We start from the raw sequence: 17959 nt of genomic DNA on the forward strand, positions 1-17959 counted from the left end.
TGTTTTGAGTTTTTTTGCCTCCCGTATTTTGCACGGTATTTATGGGCTAAACACGCGTCCGTCACTTTGAGTTGATCCTCTAAATACCCCAAGAAGTTACTTTAAGGCTGCGTGCCGGTCGCACCGTTGACTGACTCCACGCTGGGCGCTGGTTTCCCCGCCGGGCTCGTCGGCGTTAAGGCCGTAAATTCTGGAAATAATTCAAAGGGGCCACGAGACACTCACCTGAGCGCAGGTGAGGTTTGGCTAGAATGCGCATCAATCCAGCACTTGTGTCATTTACCAATGACGGGATATTTCGCCACCTGTTAAGGTCATGACGCTGTAACCCTTAACAGATGCCGCAACACCACACGCACAAACAATTAACGTCCAATTCCTGACGTTGCGTGTAATTAAGATAAAGCACAATTATATCATGTGAGTTCATGCCCCCTTAGGTTTAAGTCGTTTGGAAAAAAATGGATTCCGCAATATTACGTCGGATTGAAAGTTCATCCGATATGATCTTTACGCATGTTGAACGAGCCTGGCCTCGTGGTGCTTGCTAGCCAATGATGGAATGCTCTAGCTCAGGGGTAGGGAACCTATGGCTCGGGAGCCACATGCGGCTCTTTTGATGAGTGCATGAGGCTCTCCGCTAACCCGTGAGCTAAAATATGGAAACAGCCGAGTCCCAAACACACCAATAGGAGCGTTACGTCGGCACTGTGGCTTTGACACGACCTCTAGTGCCTTTTTAATCATATTTTTTAAAATTAGACTCTTCTCCATGCATATCGTCATTGATACTCATTGATTAGCAACGTTATCAAAAGAATTCAGTCTTTATGTACTTTAAAAGTGGTGAAATGACTAAAAACGCATATTTTCATGTATTTTGACTTTTACATTTTGAGTATGGCTCTCAGGAAGATGATTTTTGAAAATATGAATTTGTTATGGCTCTCTCTGTCAAAAAGGTTCCCGACCCCTGCTCTAGCTAATGGCTTTGTTGTTTGTTTGTCTGTTAAATCATGGTGCAGTGTAGCTCAGTGCTGCCCTGGCGTGTGGTGGCCCGACGTGGTACTACACCCACGGGCAGTGCATACAACCGGTCTGATTAGCGTACTGGGATATCTCCGGGGGTCTGTTTGGTGAAAAGGACGATAATTGTGGATGGAAGGCGTCTGATGTAGCGAAGCTGACATCACCTCCAGCGTGGAGATGGCCGCACGGCTTTTTGATTGGGACTTCATTTTATCTGGCCGCCGTCCAATGGGAGCGGGCCCCGCTCAATCGGCCCCAAGTCGCCTGCGCTCACCTCATCTCCATTTTAAAAAGTCTGTCAAATTCTCTTTTCACGCCGCTCGTCCTCCTCCTTTGTCCGCGGCGGGATGAAAGGCCGCGCTCCACAATCGGACCGTCCGCCCGCGCCAAACTTATCAGCTGCCGGCCGCGCTTGTCGCATTTCCATCACTAAAGGCGCCGAGTACCTGCTCTCGATTGAATCCCACCCCCCCATCTTTACACATCGAACGCTCATGTAGCCGTCTTTTGTCTGGCTGGACTTCCCGCGTAACTTCCAATCGTGTATTACGTGGAATTCTGCAGGCGCCGTTTGGTGTTTTTCCGTTCATTTGCTAGGGTTTTCCCGCCGTAAGACGAGAATTTTGTATGACGAGCGGTCGTATGACGAGGTACCACTGTACTTTATTTAGTTATTTATTTTCATCGCTTGTCCTCATCAGGGTCGCGGGGTGCTTGAGCCTATCCCGGCAGATTTGGGGCAAAAGGCAGACGACACCCAAGATGGGTCGCCCGTCTGTCGTCGTGTGGGAATCCATCCCCGGTGAACCACGATACTATCGGGTGGCCAGTTCCAAATGTTATCCTTGGCTAACACCCAAGTTGATGTCATATTTAAATATTTTTTTAAACTGCCAATACAGCAATAGGCGGCCACTTGGCGGATTGATCGCGCGGCGGCTCAAATAGATATCAAAAGTTGTGTAGGGTGTAGGAACAATAATACAAACGTGAATGAAGTCACCATTGGAGAGTATTTCAGCGGCCACTAGGCGGCAGTGTCTGCCTTTGGCAGTTAAAGTATAGTACGCGGAGGGTTGTGAAAGGTGAAAAACCCGTTCCCCAAACGAGCGCTATTCACCTGTTGCGGCAGGTCTGGAAAGCTAAGCGTTTATTTGCCGCCTCAAATGAGCTATCCGTGTATTATTGGCCTTCCACGTTTTCCACGCTGGCAACGTTTCCATCCGCTTGCTTTGTGGCTTTCGAGAAAGCCACAAAGCTGACTTCATTTTACTTTTACTCGCTGCCACACCAACGCACGCCTTTTTAATGCTAATGGGACTAATGCGACGGCGAGAATTACAAAGAGGAAGAAGATAAGTTGCTCGCTCTCCAAGTCCAAGCGGAGGAGCCGAGCCGAGCCGAAGCCGAGACGAGCCGGAAGGGATTGGGGAAGATCGAACCCAAATCTGTCCTTTGCGCGGGGCCTTTTGTCCGACCTATTTAACATATTCTCACTTAGATGTTGTTGTTGTTGTTGTTGTGGTGGGGAGCCGAGACGGCTTTGGCGTCATAACGTGGGATTATCGGCAAGTCATTACAACGCCGACAACAAGTAAACGTGTACGTTAGCATCTGAGCGTATTAGCTAACGACAACTGAAAGCGCCTCTTGGCTCCACTTTTTTTGATCCTGTCGTGGACTTAAAGAACATATTTCAAATGGTTCTAACCCCCCTCACCGTACTTTCCATCCTTTTTAAAATGAATGAAAAGAAACTTTTCTGGCGCATGCGCTTTTTCTTTTTTTTCCAAGGCCCCTTTTTTTCGCAGCGTGGCAGCCATCGCGTGTGGTTAATGTTACAAAAAAAAAACATTTTTAGGACACTTCTGTTTGAGCCCATCATCTATAATGATCACCAGGTTTGGACAGTGGCGCCGTTGGTCAATAAATATGAGATTCGAATGATTAAACTTTCCTTCTGCCTTTTTTGGCCCCAACATTTGAAAATAGCAAAGCCGCTCACAATTCCAACACAGTAGCAGCTTGTTCGTAAGTCGAATGTTCGTAAGTAGGGGAGCGTCTGTAAAACCAAAAAAAGGAAGCGTCGTTTGATGAAAAACGTTCAAGCGGATGAAGCCGTGAGTTGAGGGTGGGGGGGCGTTTGGTATCTTTTTGGGCGACGCGGGGTTGGCGTTTTGTCCGCCATCAAAGACAAAAGTGTTTTTCCCTCTAATTGAATTTGCTATCTTCCACTTTGGACACTTTTCTCATTATATGGATTTCCTAAGCAGAAGAAGTTTCACTCGCAATAAGGGGGGGGGTGTAGTCTTGGAAGTGGGGGGCTCCCGATAGGCCAGCGGCGGCGGGCACAAAATCGCAAATGAAGTTAAATGATATAAACGGTGGCATTTTCTGTTTGCATTACTTTTCGATGTTCTGCGTTGACATCCTGCGTTGACATTTTTTGCTCCCGTCAAAAAGAAGCGAGAAATTGATACGCCCAATCATTGAAAAGTGGAAAAAGAAGTCATTGGTTTTTTGTTTGGAAGCCCCCACCTTTCTTTGTCCAATCGCTTGCGCAAACTTGTCACAATGAAAGTGAAAACATTTCAGCTTCTAGATATTCCAGGACAGCTTGTCGTCAACGTTGACGCCAATAAAGCCAGCGAGCGAGCGAGCGAACGCGTCCGGCTTAAGCCGCGCTTTGAAGTTACCAAAAAGCAACCTGGTCGCGATTGGACGTCATCGGAGGCGGGGCGCTGCGTTTTATGTCGCCGCAATCCCGCTGCCTTTCATGTGCTCGCTATCTGGAATTAATTGCTTTTTCAAAGCCACGTCGCCGGCGTCGTTTTTCTTTTTTTGTTTTTTTTCCTTTTCCCTCCCCTTGCGTTTGTTTACCGTTTAAAGCCGTTAAGCCGTCGACGGCGCACGCCACCACTCGGCGTTGGCGGCGCGACATGGACGGCCAATGAAAAGGAGGCGGCCGTGCTCCTCTCTGGCCCTTCCCGTGCGAAAGGCCGGCGCCGGCGCCGCAGTCGCTGGCGTGTTTACACAAGGACGCCGGCCGGCCGGCATTCCACGCTAAGAGCTTCCGTGGAGGGCCTCTGGCGCGCACGCTGGGCCCTTCTCAAATATTCATTGTGGCATTATCCCATTGGTTTTGGCCAGCGACGTCAAGTACCGGCCCGCGACGATGCTAAATTCAATTGAACTTTGGGCATCTATGGCGCACGATGCTTTGCGTGCGTGCGTGCGTGCCAATGGTAGTCGTAGTAGAAAGCAGATGTGGATTTCAACGTCCAAATTCACTTTTGTGTGGCAAAAAAGAACGTGGTGGCATTGCGAAAAGGACGCCAAGCAACATTGTACACTCGGCGGTACCTCCACTTCGGAAACCAATTGCTATAAAAAAAAGAAAATTGTCGGTTCCAATTCCACCGCCTTTCGTATGGCGGCCACAAAGGTGCCTCCGCCATCCAATTGGGTTTGTGTTTGGACACCTTTGGGTAAGGCGGCACGGAGTTAGGATCTCTGGTGCGAACGTCAAAAGGCAGATGGGTCCGCTAATCCGGGAAATTAACTGAAAAATGTTTATTTCTTCTTCTTCTTCTCGGCGCTGGCTTTTCAATCACTGAGCGGCAGCCGCGGAGGTGAGCGTTCTGAGAAGAAGAGAAAAAAGAACAATTGAAAAGAAAGCGCAAAGAGCTGTCAGCCGCCATGTTGCCTGACACGCTAATCCGCGCAGGTGCTGTCAAAGGCCTTTTTTGTGGGGGGCCGCGAATGGTGGATCACTGTTTGTTTCCGCCGGTTCGCCGTCAGCTGTCACTTCGGCGGCGCCCCGATCCCCTCGGAGCGTCTCGGTGTCGCCATTGTGCCGCTCGGAGAGCCGCTTTGGAAATGCCAGGTGAAAAGGAGGGGGGAGGGGGGGGGGGGGCTACGCAGGTAAGCCCCCCTCGTGTTCCTCGCCTTTTCCCAGGTGTCAACTCCGAGACGTTCTTGTCTTCTCGTGGCGCTGACGCCTTAAGAAAGCGTGTCAAGCGCTCTTTGGGGGTTTGTTTGTGTTTGGCGGCTTCGGCGGCGACGGCGGCGGCTTACAAAAGCCCGTCGTGTGTTTACCTGTTCCCCCTCAAAGCGCGTCACGCGTCAGCCTTATTAAATTTGGACGCAAAAGAAAAAGTCTGCTCAAAGCTTTATCTCGCCTTTTGTGCCCCGTCGCGCTTCCCCTGCGAGAAAAAAAAAAAAAAAAGATAAACAAGGCCGAGGAAGGGTTTTCTTTTCGCCTTTCGGTCTGCGCTCGACGGCCGTCGGATTGGCCGTCGTCAGGTGAATGAATCGCTCGCTCTTGTCGAGTGACACCGACGTATTTAAGCCAAAATCGCCGTCCTTGTTTCCCGGATTATTTATTTTTCTCCGGCAAATAGTGTTCTTTTTTTTTTCCATGACAACGCACTTGTAAACGGAACAAACAAATTTAAATTAACTTGTATTAATATATACAGACACTCAAACATACGTTTAATGTAACTTTATACAAAACTGAATTCTAATTTTGTTGTCATCTTTTGTTACGTTCGTTTTGGTCGGGTTAGCGGTTTGCCCCGCCTCCACCCTCACGTTCGCTATCGATGGACTGTTTGCTGTTGTACTATTCCCTTCAAAATATTCCCAAAATGATGCACACAAATGTCCTCCTCACAATAGGATAACGCACGACGACCACTTGCCAACGAGAAATACGTAGTCTTTAAAGAACCATCGCGGGAGCGTCTTGCCTTCGAAAGAATAACAGGAAATACAATAGTTGAGCTTACCCACTTATTGATTGTGGGTAATGAAGTTTTATTCTGAGAAAGGTTGCCATTGCCTATCGGTTGGTGTTGTGTGCACGAGTATACTTCATTACCCAGAAAGCCCTCTTTTTGCATGCGCGTTGCGCATTTCCTGGTCTTAGGAGAAACTCGTCTGAATGAATCGTTCCGTGCACGTAAATATTGTTATACACGAAAGATATGCAAAAAAGACCTGGCTTGGTCGCATTACGAAATTTTGATGGCATGACGGGCGAATTATTCGATGGAAATTTCCGCCGTAAGACGAGAATTTTGTATTGTTATTTTGCTCCCAACCGGCGGGGGCATCTCGTGTCTTTGCCAAGAACCATTCCGCTTTGACGGACGCCGGTCGGGACGCCCCAAAGTCTTCCCTCTTTATTCCACTTGTCCTCATAGAGCCAATTAGAATGCAAACTTGATGTTATTCCACGCGCCACCCTTCCAAGGGCGGCCGGACCCCGTTAGAGATCAGTGCTGCGTCAGCGTGGCGCAGCGCTTAAAGCGGCCGCCAAGATTAATCGCGGGCCCCCGCGCGCGCTCTGTATCTGCCGCTCGCAGCGGTTCAAAGTGTGCCGGCGCCGGGAAACAGATTAAAAATAGTCTATGAAGTGATGCATTGCAATTGTCATTGCGGCGCTTCGGAAAGGAAAGGAACGCCCCGCCCCGTCTTTCTGCATAAAAAGGCCCGCCTGTTTTTTTTATTTTGATTTTTTTTTTTACTTCTCTTGCCGCGCTATCGTCGCCGAGCGGCTAATCCCGACGCGCTGGCATTTGCATGGCTGGCAGATAAACAAAAGATCTGTATTTTTTTTCCATCCCTACTGCGCGGAGATTGTGTCGGGGAGGGCAAATCGGGGGCTACCTTAACTGTCGACCCCTCCACCAAAATCTTGTTGTTGTTGTTTTTCTTCATTTTCATCGCCATCGAGTGAGCATCCTGAAAATCATTCAGACACACTATGTGGAAGTAAGTTGAGGCGCTCCAGTTGTCCTAAAGCAGTGTTTTGGTGCCATCTGGTGGCTGTGGTCGGTTAGCGGTGTTCTTTTTGGGAGCCGCTCCCATTTTGAGCAGGCCCATTCCGCCCAGCTTCTCCGGAGCAAAAGAAAGCCCCTCCGCCCGCCGCCCACGTCGCATAACGACGTCGCGGTCTCGTCCACGTTGGCCGTGACCCGTCCCGTAAAGAGCGGATTAGCCGCGCCCGGATAGCCCGGCGAGATCGATGTCGCCCATCCGCTCGGCTTTTTGTGCGCGATGCCCGAATTAATGGCACGGGTGTCGATAAGAGGGGAGAAGATGGTCGGCGGGATGCCTTTCGCCATCGACCGGTGGCCAAGAACGCTGCTGGGAAATCTTGATTTGAAGGGCGACGAAGCGCTCGCGCTCGCCTTTGAGCCCATGAGCCGTTAAGCGCTTTTCTTTTGGCGTCAAACCCCAAGCCCGACTTGAACCGGCGAGCGAACGCCTCATAGATGAAGAAAGCCCCCCTACCTGCGTACCTGCTCGGTCCCCACTTGATCTCATTTGCCTAATTTGAGCGAGCGGCGGAAACAAAGCGGCGATTTCATCGCCCCCGCACGCCTTTTCTTTAAAGCACACCAAATGTCTGACACGAAAAGAGCAAAATCAGCCGAGCGATCAGCCGGCGCGCGAGTTAAGGCGCGCCATTGTGCGCGCCGTGTCGCCATTGTGCCTCACCTGCGCTGATAGAATACGGCAGCGCGATTAGAAGAAGAAAAAAATGAAAGGAAGTAACGTTGGCGAGGGTCGCGGGGCTTTTATTTCTTCCCGCTAGTTCGCTGGCTGGCTGGCGCGCTGGGTTGCCATTGTCAAACGGGACGGAGCCGACTTTCCGCTTGGGCGACGGCCTCGGGATTAAGAAGGAGCGCTCGTCGGCGTTTGTCTCACCTGAAACCTCCTCGCTCGTCTTCTTTCATTTAATGGATGCTGGGAGTAATCTGGCCTTTGTGGCGCCCGCCGCTCTTTTAATCGCTTTTGACCACTTTGTCTACTCAAAGCGGAAAGATCCGGTGAGAGCGATTGGGAGGGAGGGATGGTTGGAGGGAGGGCGTTAGATAAGGAGGGAGGGAGGGAGGCGGCCAGGTAGATTGGCAGGAAGGTACCTGGCCTACGGACGTCTCTGTGGAAGTGGAAGAGACGACGCAAAAGCACCGACTAGGAAAAAAAAGGCGGCGTGCTTCCGAGTCAACTTAAGTCAAGTCCACTCCTTTTGCGCAAACTTTGGGATCGCCTTGATTGGCAAACAATGCTGACGCTTTGCGCTTTTTTTCCCGGTGGTTGACGGCTAATTCCGTCCGACACCTCTCGGCTGTCGAGCCGGCGGGCGCCGACGGGGTGGGGGTCTTAGCATCATCGCGCCTGACACGCCGGACGACGTCCAAAGCCTTCCATTGTGCCCGGCTAACTTTTAAAAAGTAGATCCATTCTGCCCGTTAATTGCATGCCACGTCGCGTCCCGCCGGCCTTTCGGGGGGGAGGGGGCGGGGCTAACGAGCCCCCGGGGAACAAAAACGTCGCTTGGTGAGGTGGGCAGCTTTGTCTTTTAGGCTTTCTTTGCTAAAATGGCGCGCGTCACTTTTTTTGGCACTTGAGGTCGACGGAGTGTCGTCGACGGGCGGCGGCGGTGGCGGATTAAAAGGGGCTGGCTATATTTTCCCCCCTCTTTTGATTGGGACTTTTAATTACACGGCGGTAATTAAGGGCCGGCGCCTGGCCTTTGAAAGCCAAAGAATTCCGAGTTCATTTGGCTGCGCTAATTATCAAAGCCTCAGCCCGGATCACAGAGGCGGCGGTGGCGGCGGCGGCGGCGGCCAAGGCTGGGCTTTTCTTTGCCTCGGAAAAGAGATCACCGCCACAAAAAGCCCCAAAAGCAGCGCTTAAAGAAATGGCCATTCTGACAAGCGCAGCTACTCACTCGCTCCTACGTATTTCCAGCAAAAACGCCCGTTTCAGACAGATTTGGAACGCTGCATTTGGATTGTTTTGAAAATGCCTTCACTGCAATTTGATTTTGTCATCAATGCGCCAAAACGTGGCGTGATGGCGCTTCCACCAATCAAACGGCGCGCCTCCTTTGCGAAATACGTCTCTTGTCTCCCGAAAGAGCGGAAGGTAAACGTGGCGGGTGAAAATCTGCCCAAAGTCAACGCCAGGAATGGTCCAATGTCGGGGGGGGGGGGGCCCGTTCGGCTGTCTCGGGTGGGGGCGGGCGGGGGTGGCGTATTGGAGGTGGAGGGGGGCTCATAGAGTCTATGTGCTATTTGTGCTATTTCGCTGATAGGCCGCGAATCGGGATTTCCTGCTTCAGTGCGCTCGCCCGGCTAAAGCCATCCGAGCGAGGAGGCTAGGCAAAGTGGGAACGCTGATTCCAACACACACGCACACACGCACACGCATACACGCACGCACACACTCCATCATCACTTTTGCACCAGCTCATCAAATGCCTGCGCCAGTGCCGGAAAGAAACTATTTTCCCCATCCTCCCTCCCTCCCTCCCAACCTCCCACCCGCCCCGAGAAGCAAATCCGTCTTGGAATAGCGTGGGGATCAGATCGGAGAGAAATGGGCGGCAGGCCGACCCACCAAAGTCCATCCGATCACCCACAAGACGCGTCATCCAATCAAAGTCAAAGGATCGACGGCAACGATTGTCGTCGTCCCCATCCTTGCCACTTCAAATGCACAGGATGTCCGGGACATCCGAGACGTCCCGTGCCTTCGATGTAGGCTCGGCTTGGAGGAATTCTTACTTTGTCAACGGTAGCGTCCCCATTTGGTCGAAAAATACAGTGGTACCTCGACATACGATCGTAATCCGTTCCGAGACTGAGATCGTATGACGAGATTCTCGTCACTCGAGCGGACGTTTCCCATTGAAATGAATGGAAAACAAATGGGGGGGTGGGGTTCTTTTTTTTTCCACGACAACGCATTCGTAAACGGAACAAACAAATTTAAATGAACTTGGATTAATATATACAGACACTCAAACATACGTTTAATGTAACTTTACACAAAACTGAATTCTAATTTTGTTGTCATCTTTTGTTACCTTGGTTTTCCGGGTTAGCGGTTTGCCACGCCTCCACCCACCCTCACGTTCGCTATCGATGGACTGTTTGCTGTTGTACTATTCCCTTCAAAATACTATTCCCAAAATGATGCACACAAATGTCCTCACAACACACGATAATGCACGACCACTTGCCAACGAGAAATAGTCTTTAAAGAACGATTGCGGGAGTTTCTTTCCTTAGAAAGAATAACAGGAAATACAATAGTTGAGCTTACCCACGTATTGATTGTGGGTAATGAAGTTTTATTCTGAGAAAGGTTGCCATTGCCTATCGGTTGGTGTTGTGTGCACGAGTGTACTTCATTACCCAGAAAGCCCTCTTCTTTTTGCATGCGCGTTGTGCGTTTCCTGGTCGTAGAGAAACTCGTCTGAATTAATCGTTCAGTGCTCGTAGATATTGTTATACACGAAAGATATGCAAAAAAGACAGTGCCATGGCCACCTGGCTTGGTCGCATCACGAAATTTTGATGGCATGACGGGCGAATTATTCGATCAAAATTTCCGTAGTAAGACGAGAATATTGTATGATGAGCGGTCATATGACGAGGTACCACTGTATCAGGAAAACGCAAACCAGCGTAGGCGACTCGGCTCGTAAGTCGTGACGACGGGAACAGCGCGATCCGTTTTTTGCTTTCCCCAGTTTTCTAAGTCTATTCCATTGAAGCCAAATGAGAGACCAGACGTTTGTTTGGGGGGGTTTTGGGCCAAGCTAGCACAAAAGCCGCTCTGTGTTTGTTGTGTTGCGGCTGGCGATAAGCTTTCAGATGCGCATCTCTTTGTTTGCGCCGTTGTCTGTCTGGCGGGCAATTGTCTTCTCCTGGATTGGAGAGACGAGAGAGAGAGAGAGAGAGAGAGAGAGAGAGAGGAACGCGCGATAAGATTTCCGCTCTTTTTCTAATTACAACTTGCCGCAATTGGGATCATTTACACCCCCAATTAAATGATAGTCTCCTCCGCCCCCGCCACCGCTTGTAATTAATGCGGCAAAAAGGCGCGCCCGAGCGTTTGGCAGCCCTTTTCGTACTTTCCCCGACCTCGGTTGGAGCTTTCTGGACTATTTGTCGGAAACCCCTTCCAAATGGACTCAACCTGCGTAAAAGTTGTTCCGGGTGCGTAAAAGTTGACCTCATTTGCCACTTGTCTTGTTTTTATTCCGCGAGAATGAGAAAATGTCCAAACAGAAATCTTTCCGGGCCGCCGGATGTGGTGGGAATCGGCTCTTTTTTTTTTTAAGACCCGGCGTACTTCAAAGCTAACGTTAGCTTATTAGGCTGAGCCTGACGCGCGTCTGCGGGAATGGACGAATCCTATTAAAAAATCCACCTGTGCCTCCAAAGCCGCTCGGGTGGAGACAAAAGAGGAAGGAAGGAAGGAAGGAAGGAAGGAAGGCGCGGGAAAAGTACAGACGCTCCCCTACTTACCAACGAGTTAGCTTCCGAGCGATTGTTCATAAGTTGAATTTGTTTGTAAGTTGCTCACTGCTATATTTTGTATTATAATTTATGTTTAAGGCCTATCTATATAAGTATATTGAAGGTTTATATAAGTGCATTTGTATGTTTAAGGCTTGTATAAGTAACACACATTGGTTTGTACTGAAAAAAACATTTAATAACATGGAGAGAATACATACAGTACTGTATAAATACATTAGAGAGAGAGAGAGAGAGATTTACTAGAAAGTGGCTGAAAGAAGCTATCTAATGACGATTGCAGTTTTCTTTTTTTCATTATAGATGTTGCGGTAGCACTGTATGGCATCATTCAATTGATTTGCAAACTTTGTGCAACGTTCAATATTTGGGTCCTGCTGCTCCATCTTTATGTTTAGAAATGGTACTGACGGTGGAACGATTCAAGTTGTATGCCCGTGCAACGCTCACCACTCTCACGCGCATCAAGCTTCGATATTATTGCCACTCGTTTCAAATGAAATGGCTTGCCTCTTCCTTGCACCTCCCTCACTAGAAGCCTTTCGCTTTTTACCAACCATATTGGATAATGGATGCACGAGATATTTAATGATGGAAATGAAAAAGGTTCTTTGCGCACTGGAGATACGTTCACGCACTTCCGCATTGCAACGGACTGGGCAGAGGAAGGTAGATGCTAAGTGAGCTGAGCTCTCACAGCGCCAGCCAGGCGTCGTCGGTATTAGCGGCGGAAAGAAGCACAACTCGGGAAAAAAATACAAAATCGAACTTACGAACATTTTTCGACATAAACGTAATTTGCAGACATGTTGGTATGTACCGTTGTTCGTAAGTCATATGTTCGTAAGTAGAGGAGCGTCTGTACAGGCCCGACAAAGGCCTCTCCGCCCGCCCGCCCGCCACCCACCGCAAAGTGACTTGCGTTGGCAAAGCGGCGCCAACTTCGAAGGCTCCGTCTACGAAGGAAAGGGCTGGTGTAGCAGATCCCTGGATTTTTCAAATGATGCTTCTTCTTTTGGGGGGGGGGAGCGGGTTAGGCCCCGCTCACGTTCTCCGTCCCACTCGCTTTCCCTCTTAATTTGCGCCGCAAAGCACGGCGGGTCGAGCGGGCCGGGCGGCGAGGATGATAAATGCGCCGGCCGACCGGCGCTTTAATTAAAGTTGCCGGCGCGGCCCCAAAGTTGAAGGAGGGGGAAAATTGCAGCCTTGGCGTGAAAGTGGCCAAATGATCAAATACAAATTAATTAGTGTTTGGAGCAGAATTGCATTCAGGAAATTAAAAGATATGGCCCCAACCGCTTGCCTCATTTATTCCGGCCCAGAAAAGTAAAAAAAAAAGAAAAGAAAGTGCGTGCTATCGCCGCTAATATAACGTGTCGGAATGTCCTATGGTGAGGTGCTACCTGCAACTGTTTGTTACATCCTTTCAGATGCTTTTCTGTATTTGGAATGCTGGATTTCAGCAGCTTTGTTGAAAGACCAAAGTCACCAAAGTCGCTTGCCGCTTTGCGCTAAAAATGGAGGAGAACTTGTGGCCGAGGCCGGAGGTCCTTCAACCACTTTGCTCGTGTTCAATGCGTTTTGCACAAGTGGACCGACCTCCTTTTATTTTATTATCCATTTTCCCTTCCTTTTCCCCAAAAATCACAGCCTTTGTCGGTGTCGTATCAAGATCCACCCCAAGGGTTTGGCCACGTCAAATAGTCATCGGAGTCGTCGTAAAAAAACATTTAGCAAAGTTATTTTTCCTCCTTCCTCTTCATTGGCCGCTAGCCAGAAAGAAAACCCCCAAAAAGCCCTAAAGCCGTCGCCGCCAAAGCGTGGAGTTTTGATGCCACGCGCCTCGTCTCGCTCGGGGCGACATCATCATCGTCTCCGTCGTCGTCGTCATCGTCGTCCCCGTCCAGTTTCCGCCGCCGAGTTAATTAACGTCCCGGACGTCAGCCGGGGCCGCCGCATAATAGTACACCTCGGAAAAAGACTTGACATTGAGATGGACGGATAAGTCATTAATTGGTTTTCTTATTGCCACAATGCGAGCGGGAAGGTCACGCCGACTTTGGCGGGGGAGGGGGCGGGGCCACGGCTTCATTATTGCGGCGGCACGGCCGTAAAAGGGCCTTCGCCGATGCAAAGTCCGCGCCGGCCAGATAAAAGGCGCCGAGTAATTACACCTGAGACGCGGGCGTCCGCGCCGGCGCCCGCCGTGTCATTCCGACGGCGAGATGGACGCCGGCGATAGGGCGCCCGCGGGGAATACGGATAGATAATTACACGTGATGCTTGCAAAGGTGGGCGGCCAGATAAAACGCCAGGCCACGGATAAACAAAAGGGGGCGGCTTGGGGGGGGTTTGCTCGCGTTGTTTTACTGCTGCGGACCATCGCCTGACATAGCCAAATACAGTGGTACCTCGTCATACGACCGCTCGTCATACAAAATTCTCGTCTTACGGCGGGAATTTCCATCGAATAATTCACCCGTCATGCAATCAAAATTTCGTGATACGACCAAGCCAGGTCTTTTTTGCATATCTTTCGTGTATAACAATATTTACTTACGAGCACGGAACGATTAATTTTTGGACTGGCCCACGTGCTCTTTTGCCATCGAGTCCGTAGCACCGAATCCACTTTGGAGCTCGTGCCGCTCTACTTTAGTCCTCCTTCGCCAATGGCATTTATTCATTTGGAAGAAAAAAATGGCAAAGTTTTTTTTTGCCCAAAAGCGCCCAAACTTTCCTTTGCGCCGTTTGACGTCACGCCTCGCCCGCAGGTTGGCTTCTCGGGTGGAAGGAAGGCGACCACCTCCGTTTCCTCTTGCGCCGTTTTACTCTGGCGTGCGATAAGCAAGGCAGATGGGACATTATGGCCAGCGGCGATAACGGCCCGCCGCCGTCGTCGTCTTATCTGACACTCGAGTGGCCTCTCCCCTCGTCGGCGCGCTAATGGACGGCGGGCGATCCGTTGGCGGGAAGGCCGTCCGTCACTCACGCGTGGACGTCCGCGCCCGGCTTTCTCCCGGAAAACGGATGTGCCGACGCTGCTTTTCAGGGAAATCTTTTCAAAATCCCCTTTTACTCGGAGCGTCTATAAATGCCGCCAGTCGGCTTGGTCCGCCCCCCCCCCCCCCCCCCCCCCACAAATGCAGGCGTCCCAGGAAGTCTTTTGCATTGGCTGTTCTGTCCGGGGTTAGGCTTAGGGTCCGACATCTCGCCCTTATAAATGCATTCGATGCGACGCCGATCATTTTCGATTCAGTTCCTATTCAAAGGTTTCAAGAGGGACGCGCGTGCTCAGTGCTCCCTCCGCAAAGTAGCGGCGAGGTTTCCTTTTTCAAGGTGAAACGTAGGTCTGGCCACCAAAGTAAATATCCAAATCCGGCGCGCTAATCATCCAATTCATTGGCGTGTCCTTAAACAAATACACTTGTCAACGGGGCCGGCGGGAATTATGATGGCAAATTTATTAAAACGCCGTGCCAGTTTCTCGCCGTCGCCGCCGTCGCCGCCGCCGCATTCATCTTGGTGACGCGGGAATATGAGTCAGATCCCAATCAGCAGCGTGGCTGAATTTATGGCGCGCCTGCAATCAGGTGGCCTTTCACAAAATAAGTAATGGCGGCCTCCTATCTCACGCCAGCAGGACATCCATCTTGCCGCATTTTATTATTGGGAGCGTGCTGTCGGAATTTCTTTTCCCGCCCCCTCACCTGGAAAAGCTTATTTAGATGTGAGATGCAGCTGAGTCAAAATGGCCAGCGCCATCTCCACTGGGCTTTTTCGCCGTCGAACCCGACGCCGTACTGGGTAAAAAAAATAAAAATAAAAAAAAAATCCCGGTCCGGCCAGCCCTCCGCCCAAGTCTGATTAAAAACGGCCATTCTGCGACGTTGCACAGTTGTGGCGCGTGGCTTCCCAATCCATCCGCCACCCTCTTTTGGCTGGATTCTCGGGCCATCTTTGAAACGTTGCGGTCGCCGTGTCCCGATGACGGACGGCCGCTCCGAAAATTGGCTGCGCGGTGGCGGTGGCGGTGGCGGTGGCGGTGGCGGTGGCGGCGGCTATTGCTCGAGTCCACCGTCTTTCTGTTGATTGATTGGAGTTGCCAAAAATTCCCATTTGAAAGGGTCCCCCAAGCGCCACAATGGAGGTGGGAATCGTCCGCTATACGAAGGCCTCTTTAAAAATCTCGATCTTTTTGATTTGACCCCAGTTTATAAAAGAAAACAAAAGTTTTTCTTTCTTTTTTTTGCGGCCAAAGACCTCTTCCCGCTCGGTAGGGCCGCTTCCCGGGATAATTACGGCTTGGAAAATCCCCGTGGTTGCAGCGGGAAGCTCTTTAGCTAGCGATCGGCCCCCGTCAATACCGGTCTAATTAATCCACTTAATCTGCTGCAAGAGATTATTTCCCATAACCCACACCCACGCGCGCGCACGAACGCACGCACGGATGGCCCCAGTGCTGATAAAAATATATACGTACGTACCGCTATTTAAAGGGAGGGGGGGTTTGCTCAGTGCCGTCGCATTGGGGCCCGCCAGATAAAAGCGTACCCGTACAATTCCCATCCAAAGTTTGTCGATAAGGCCCGGCCCTCTCCATCACGCCGACAGGTCGCCATAAAAGGCGGTTATCGTCCTCCTCCTTCCGACCGGCTCGCCGTAAATATGACAAGGTGCGCGTGCGCACGCGTCCTGTGATTTAAACGGCCCACTTCCTGTTTGCCTCCACTTCTGAGTGCCTCTGATGAGCAGAGGGTTAAAAAAAACACACACACACACATTGGCTTTTTCAGCCCTATTGACGCTTCCGTTGATTGAAATAATGTTCATGAAGAACGGACTTTGTGTCTTAGATTTAAGAAGAACTGCTGCATTGGAATGGCGGCTTTCCTAGAATATACAGTAGTGGTTCAACTGGTTGAAAAAAAAAAACTGGTGACGAAATGTCATACACAGTGGTACCTCGACATACGATCGTAATCCGTTCCGAGACTGAGATCGTATGACGAGGTTCTCGTCACTCGAGCGGACGTTTCCCATGGAAATGAATGGAAAACAAATGAATTGGTTCCAGCCGCGTGGTGAACAACCGGCGCAAAGTGTGAAATGAATGATTCAACGGGGTGTCGCCGAGCGTGCCCAACGCCAGCCACTTCCTTGTGGATTGACGCGCGGCGTGAACGTGGTCATTCAAATACAAGTCATTGCCCCCGGTGGAAAAAGCCTTTCAGATAGCCGCCGTTTTAAGGTGCCCGGAGAAGGCCTCGTCAAATGCATTCCCGTCAAGTCTTATCCTTCATGACTGAGAGCTTGTTTTTATCCTGCTTGCAATCGTGCAATTGGCCACCCGCCACCTCCCGCCTCTGTCCCTCCCAGAGGAGCATCCATGGCCATGGTGATTATGTCACCACTTAGTCCAATCACTGACACTGATGGGCTTGAAATGGACTCGCCGTCCCAGCGGGGACGCCGGCCCCGGCCGGACCCCGCCGGTCTGCTCCGGGTATCGCCTTTCGTCCCCCAAGTTCAACGGCGCGCTCGGAAGCCGGGGCCGACGACGCCCCGCCGAGCCTCCGTCGGCTCGTGGTCCGCGGCGCTGGCGCCCCATCCGGGCCGTCCGCGGGCCGTGTGGTCCACGGGCTCGGGCCTTTCATTTGACCGGCCGTGAAGCCCCCCCCCCCCCCTCCCCCGATCTGCGTCCGTCCATCAATCCGTCCGTCCCATTCTGGCTCCAAAGTATATATTGCCAGAGACAGGCGGCGTGCTTTGGGGAGGCCACCTCCGGCCCGACCCGACCCGAGCCACGGCTTCGGTTACGGCCGGGCAACGATCCCGAGCGCCTCCCTCGGCGACCCGCCGCCTCCGACCTCCGACCCGCGCACTCTGGCGGCCGCCGCGCGCCCCGCGGGGTTCGGCGGGTCGCATTTGGAAAAGGCCGCGCGGGAATATCCCACGCACAGCGGCCGCCTTTCGGGAAGCCTCGTTGAGAGTCCGTCTCCCTCAGAAATAGAAATTGAGGAAGTGAAAAAATCATCTCTGTTGACTGGAAATGATTTTTGCCCCGAAATTGGAGATTTGGGCCGATTGGCGGGAGGAAGGCTTGGCTTGGTGGGACACGCGCTACCAAAGTCAACGCGTAAAGCCGCTCCGTTCTTTTGCCATGGAAAATGGGAAAGCCTAGCAAAAGTCTGTCTGGGGGAGAAAAAAAAAAGAGTTTGGGAGACATTTTGGACATCTTCTGTCGGAGTAAATCCCGACGGAAGCTGACTGGACGACTTATGGGAGAAGCGCTGATGACTTTTTCACAGAGTTGACGTTAAAACCGGGGAGCGACAGTTTTGTGTGTGTGTGTGTGTGTGTGTGTGTGTGTGTGTGTGTGTGTGTGTGTGTGTGTTTCTCAGGGCTCAGCCTACCTCGGGACTCCCTTTTGACTGGCCAGCAATTATAGGTCATTAGCTGGAGTGTCCGGATTAGGCTGGCTGGCTCGCCGCAGGCAGGCAGGCCAGCCACGGCAACAATAACGCCAGTAACGGCGCTGACACTCGGAACAGCGGACAAAATAGGCGCCTGTTCCTGTC

General features: G+C 51.2%; 1 protein-coding gene across 1 annotated transcript in view; it reads left to right on the forward strand.

Moving 5' to 3' along the window:
* Nucleotides 1–17959, forward strand: part of gata3 (GATA binding protein 3) — a 68805-nt gene that overhangs the window by 39956 nt on the left and 10890 nt on the right. The window lies entirely within an intron of this gene.

This window comes from Stigmatopora argus, chromosome 23 (assembly GCF_051989625.1).
Source record: "Stigmatopora argus isolate UIUO_Sarg chromosome 23, RoL_Sarg_1.0, whole genome shotgun sequence".
Lineage (NCBI taxonomy): Eukaryota > Metazoa > Chordata > Actinopteri > Syngnathiformes > Syngnathidae > Stigmatopora > Stigmatopora argus.